Source organism: Crocodylus porosus, unplaced genomic scaffold, assembly GCF_001723895.1.
Source record: "Crocodylus porosus isolate Cpor-Errol unplaced genomic scaffold, CroPor_comp1, whole genome shotgun sequence".
In the NCBI taxonomy this organism is placed as follows: domain Eukaryota; kingdom Metazoa; phylum Chordata; order Crocodylia; family Crocodylidae; genus Crocodylus; species Crocodylus porosus.
In genome coordinates, this window is record NW_017728922.1 from 6431617 (window position 1) to 6438313 (window position 6697).

General features: G+C 38.9%; 1 long non-coding RNA gene across 1 annotated transcript; it reads right to left on the reverse strand.

The window, feature by feature from the left end:
• Window positions 1-2617: 2617 nt before the first annotated feature.
• On the reverse strand, window positions 2618-5905 carry LOC109313330. Its single transcript, XR_002102019.1, has 2 exons — window positions 5297-5905; window positions 2618-2825 (listed from the first exon to the last, which is right to left on the reverse strand). It is a non-coding gene; the product is annotated as an uncharacterized LOC109313330 (long non-coding RNA).
• Window positions 5906-6697: the final 792 nt, after the last annotated feature.

The window sequence follows — 6697 nt, forward strand, 5'->3', positions numbered from 1 at the left end:
TGCCAAGTGGTGGGTGTAAGGGGAAAGGCCTGCTTTCACCTGCCTTTTCTAGCAGGTGACATCTCCATGTCAAATGCATGTGAAGATGCAGAGTGGAGATAAAAGCTACAGAGAAACTGGCTAACCACGTACATAAAATTGTTAGGGAGCTAGCTATTATATGAGTACATTCTTAGGTGATTTTGCTGAAAAAGTGCTTACATTTTTTTTCCCAACAGAATGTTCATATAAACCTTATAGGCAATAGAGGAAAAGGATGCAGTGTCTATAACCAGCTCAGGCTGTTTCTCCCTCTGGGAGATTTCGAGTGATTTGATTCAGCTCTCTAACATTGTTCAAGGTAGACTTCATCTCCCCTAGCACTCATCAAAGCTGCTAATAGGTACTTCAGAACTCATAAAGAGATGACCAAATCTTGGGCATTGGGGACTCTGGCTCATTTATCTTCCACAGGCAGAATCAGATCTGATTTTTTACACTGCCTGCTCAGATGTTAATGCAGTGCATGGTCTCTGCCACTTCATGGAAGCTTCCCTTGCAATAACGGTTTGCTGTTAAAACAAGGAAGAGGCAACATTGGCTTCACATGGCTTCTGTATTTAGTAATATCTCTGTGTAAAACAGCTAGGTAGATAGGTAAATGAAAGCTAGGTTTCATTGCAGGCTAGTTATAGTTAAGTAAGGGAATTCCCAAAATAAGCTAATTGTTCACACCATTGTTCCAAATGTGTATAAGAAGTTTTCTTGAAATGCAAGCAACTGCCCACATGAATAAGGACTACTAACCAAAGTAAATTTTCTGAGTTAACATGAATGATTAGATCTATGCCTCTATAAATAAGATGATAAAATGATGTTGCTCGTGTCTGATTTGCATTGTGTCTTCTGAGTTATGACAGTCTTTTTCTCTTTGCAATAAGGTTCCAACTAATATTATGCTGCTCCTCAAAAAAAGAAATGCAGTGTCTGGATTCAGAGTTAGAAATGCATAGAGGAGTTGCCATAGTGGAGTGACATTTATGTGAGACTTGAAATATCTGCACATATTAGGGACAATTTCATGGCTAACTAGTGAGAGAGAGAAGTGACACTTAACAGTCCTTTTTGCCTAAATGACTGTTTTGATATAAAAATGCTTTCCGTTGATGGCAAGGATGTGCAAATCCATGCTGCTGGGATTATGATTGGGGTTGGCTTTTTTTAACCTTTCCTTTCAGTTAAGCTCAATTTCACTTGATGTGCAAAATTCTTCATACAGCTCTGACTGCTGCCTGTCTTGTAAAATGGGCCAGACTGATCATCCGACAGTCTAAAATATCTACATATTGTCTATCTACACAGCATTGCACATCAGACATCTCTAAGAAAAGAAAGATGAAGAGTTCAAAGTGTCTTGCACTGAGCTCAAAGACTGCAAACACTCCATGCCTTATGTATAAAATGGAAGGGTATTCAATTGTTATAGCTTGTGCAATCCTAATTGGGCTGGGTGGGGGTGGGGTGGGGGACGGATGAAGATGGCAGACCTTCACAGGTTTAGTGCTTTTCAGATGGTCAAAACAACAACTAAAAGCACCTAAATTCCCTCCCCCACCTTTGTCCTCAGTCTGTGGTTCTCAGTTCATAATTCCTACCACAGGACATTACTTGGATAAGGGGCCTTGGAATAAATTGAGCCTAAAACATCAAATTTAAGATTAGTAGATTATCTGTTTCCATCATAAAGAATGTAGTAGCTAAGTGGTTTAATTTGTATCAGGAGCATTGGTTCAAATCATTGCTTGGATTGTATCACAGAATCAAATTCAGTTGGATAGCTGTAGCCAAGGCTTTAGAGGTTGTTTGTCTAAATCAAAGATACACTGATCCATGATTAGTGCTGTCTCCTCAAAGGATGCCTATGGATGAGTGGCAAGTCCTCACTGAGGCATGCTGACAGATATGGGGGGAAAGAACGAGCTTTCTAATGTTACTACGACCCAATTTTCAAAGGTATCAGTGACTTGCACCTCTGAAAATTAACTATTTAGTCCATTTGTCCCATGAGCTTTTGCTCATTGTTTCTACTTCCTCTTTTTGCCATGAGTTGAAACAACATTTTTAGTTGCATGGGATGTTACCCAATCTGCTTTCTGGCCCCAAACTCACATTCAGCAGTGTCTCCCCTCTGCTGAATTGCTGCTTTTATCTGCAACCTTTAGTAGCCTTTGCTAATGACATAAGTTAACACTATACATGAGCTTATTGCTCATTTCCCCTGTGCAGTAGGAGACCATTGCAAAGGCATTACAGGCTTTTTTGCAGACAAAAGAGTGGAGCCAGTCTGAGAGATGCTAATCAGATGAGGCACCATGGTCTAGTGGACATCAACAAACCTGGCTTCTATTCATATCTCTCTGCTCCTGACCTACTGTGCAACCTTGGGCAAGTCACTTCCCCTCTTTGTGTTCCCATGATTCCCCTCTTACCCTTTGTCTGCTTAGGTAAGCTCCCTAGGCAGATGCTGTCTTTCACTGCATGTTTGTACAACGTGCAGCCCAATAGGGCCCTGATCTTGGTTGAGACCTCTAGATATAAAACAAACAATCAATTCCACACTGAAGACAAAACAACATAGGATGATAAACAGAGAACCATGTTTATTGAAGGGTACTGAGAGATGAATTAATACATTAGCTCAGTACTGGGAGGGATGCTAGCAAAAAACCGTGAGCGCTCTTGAACAGGTAGTCTTATCCAAGGACAATCAGTAGCATCCGTTTATGTAGAGCAGGTCATCCTTAGCAAATATGATTAACTTCTCGGAAAGGAAGTGACAATAAGAGCTGACAGGGGTGAAACAGCAGACATAACTGACTTGGACTTCCACAAGGCTTTTTGTGATACTGTATTGCATAAAAGACTTAAGGCTAATAAGTCTGGCATTGATAGTGAAATTCTCAATTGGGTAAAAAAAAAAAAAAAGAAAGACTTGGAAACTGAGGTTAGACAAGTTAGAAAGTAGTGGTAAATGGATACAGATGGGGCAGTAGTGGGAGGTGAAAAGTGGAGTACCACAGGAAACAGTCTGAGGTTGGGGGTTGTTCATGCATCATTGACCCAGAGGAAGGACATATGAAGTGAAGTGTACACATCTTCAGATGACACAAAACTGTGAGTGCTAATGAAAGGTGAGTGGGAGACCTCATTTGAGGGGGCAAAGATAAAAATAGTTAAATCAACCAATAAGTATCACTATGCAATTTTGTATTAAAAAATAATGTTTCAAGTCAAACTTGACAAATGGTAAGGTATGCGTTTATTTTTGGTTAAACGGACACATGCTTCTAAGCAATGATCAGGGAAGAAATGGGAAATAAGAGCAAAACAAACAAAACAATCACATCTGGTAAAAGCCAGACAGTTGGAAAAGGAAAGGTATGAGGAGGGTTTGTCTAAGTAAGGACTATGATTAAGGCTCTACAAAAAGCAGGGAACAATAATGGCTACAACCACTGGACTAATTCATCCACTGGTTAGTGGATGGTTTATTCATATATTTATATGTAGTCCTCACCTTTGTGAGGTACCTTCTGAGAATCTCACAGTTCTTAATGGATTTTATCTTCAAACTTGCCTTTGTATTAGGGAAGTATTATGTCCATTTTACAGACTGAGAACTGAGGCATAAAAATGCAGTGTTGTCAGCTCTTTTATTATTGTCACAATCAAGGACTGAAAGAGGCCTCCAATTTTTCTTCAAACATCTGAAAAGATCAGAAAGGCTTTTTTTTCAGCTTTAACTCTTGGAGTCAAGTGATTTTATATGAATGTCAGCTTATCTAATCTTGGCTTTGCCATAAAGGAATAACAATATTAAAACTACACAGCCCCAAAAAATTACATTTAAGGGACTGTTAAATATTAGACAACCCCATCCCAGAAAAACACTTAACCAGACACTGAACATCAAAAGGACTTAAGCATAAGCTTCAGTGCTTTGCTGATCAGTCAAATTGCAGCGTGAACCCTTTTATACGGCTCTATGATGTAGGCTTGGAAGAGATAGGGTGTGGAGACTAAATGATCCCACTGTGTTCCCTGTCTTGTTTTTCTTAAGAGCAAAGCCATTTCACCTATGTCATGTCTAACTTGTAATTATCCTTTGTCTGTTTCAGGAGTTGTGCATGCATTTAAATTCCTTTTTGTGTCCCTTCCCTCTACAGCATTCAAATCTTGCTTCTGATCCCTATCATCATTATTTAAGGAGAAAGGAAGAGCACTTTTTTTCTTTATCTGCACAATTTGACATAGAAAACAATTTTTTTTTGGTTACACTTCCTGTGTTAAAAAGCCCCCTCAAACTCTTATTTTATGGTCTTTAAAAAAAAGGCATAATTTGACACATCCCAGAGGCAGCATAGTGCTCAATTACTTGATGAGACAGCTTTGTGGATCACAAACACAATGGCCCCTGAGAAAAATACAACCTCCAAGGCCTCAGCTAGAATCTCTTTGATGCAGAAGGGGTTATTATTCTGAATCTTATGCAGAGACTCAGGTCAAGTTCTCACTAATTTAGATTTACTTCTATATTATCTCTTAGCTGTTTCTGTAATACACACACACATACACACACACACACACACACACACACTCATATATATGTGCGTGTGTGTGCATGTGTATATATGTATATAATATAAATCTAAATACAAGCCCAAGAAGCAAGGTCTTAATTTAGAAAATCATTTAAGATTTAACATCAGTGACTTTAATCAGTTTACTCACATGCTTACAATAAGAATATGCTTTTTAATGTGAGTTACTTTGTAAAAACTTATTAGTTTAATTGCATTTATCCTCTTACAGTTTAACATTTTATTAAATCTTCAAAAAATCATATTTCATGTTGCCTATACAGTAGGCATCATTAAAACTCAGCATTCTGCAAACCAAGTAGCTAGAAGAGTCATTAGTATCTGTAATAACTAGAATAGCTGGCTGAGTTATTCAGTATAACCAACTTATTCAATCAATTTATCCTTTTTTCTGTTCAAAATGTGCACGGGCATAGTAATTTTAACAAATTTGCTCATTATTCACATCTGTTCAATGAATAACTGATGCAAACAAATTATAGCCTATTTGCTTCTGATCTGCTCATTGAATTTATTTAACAGCTCTCCACTTGATTTGTGTGACTGGTCACCCAAAGTACATGATCTCCATTTATTAGAGATGATCAACAAATCATGAAACAAAGACTGCCCTAGCTCTGGGATTTCCTCCTTTTTTCATTCAAAAGAATCTTTACCTTTGCAAGATTTGTCAAATCATTTACAGCACCACTGCCTGTCAACAACAGCATCTTTCTTTCCATTTCTGATAAGACAGATCCTTGCGCTTACTGTCCAGTTCTTAGCACAACTATTTGCAACTATTTTTCAATAAGGTTCCCTATAGGAAAGAGAGAGAGACAGCGAGAGACAGTGGGAGAGAGATCAGCAAGGAATATAGCTGCACTTATTATCATGTAGAATATACATAGTATTATTCCTTAGAATGCATTAGCAGGACACTCCCAGATCGTGCGGAGCAACTTGTAAATGTTCAAGTGTGATGAATTTACATATGAATTATTGATTGTATTTTCTTTAATATATTTTCTGTTAAATGTTCAGGAAGAGAAATCTCACTGGGATTTCATATACCTCTGAAAGTTTATTCTTTATTAGACTTAATGTTGCAACTGCTGAGGCAGTTTATTAATTATATGCTTTTGATCAAATACCATATTTTATAGGACAGCAGTAGGTTCTGTGTTGGAAAATGTTGCTCTGTAGAGAATTGTGTAATGAGAGAGAACTTCCCTTGAAGAATTAACAAAGACAACTGAAGGTTTAAAAATTATGTGCAAATTCCAGAAAACATTCATTTTCATAATTTAAAATGTTTCACTGACAGCCCAAAAATGCTTTGAGTTTGTTTTTTTAAAATCTGTGTATAACAAAGCAATACAAAATTAAGAAAGGGAAAAAAAACTGTGGCTTTCAATGGTCAGAATTTTTTTCTGTCTTTTCTTTCTAAACAAAATCGTGGAAAAATCCATCTGATTTCACAAGCATTTTGATCTTAATGGACCTGTGTATTCAGGCACTATATAGTTCTGTCATAATTACTCCAGCCAGCTTACACAATTGCGTTATTAATGATTCAGCCCTATTTGGAGCAAAACAAAAACCATGGCTGGGATTAGATCTTCTTATAAGGCAGCTTCCTTCTAGTATATCCTGCAGTGCTGTGACAAGGACGTTTGGCACCTGGGGTGAAGCCTGCAGTAGCAGCCCACCCTCACCCTGTGCACAGATCCAGGGGGCACATGCCTCCCCACCCCATGCTTGCCTGGGAGTGCACACAGCAGTGGGAGTCACCCTCCCCCTGTCTCCGTGCCACGCAAAGGAGCAGTTCACAGCTTTGTCCTGCGCCCTGGCCCAGTTGGGCAACACCTGTTGGTGCCCCTTTGCTTTGGCACCCAGGGCGGTCGCCCCCTGCCCCCGCTAAAGCACTGAGGCCTTGCAGTAGAAAGCCTAATTGGAAGGAATTTGAGGCATAATGTCTGGGAACCACCTCCCACAATCCTCAACAAAGCATTGTTACCGAAGCAGAGTTCCTAGCTAGCTAATGGATGCACCGATTCAGGTGAGACTCCAGAAGG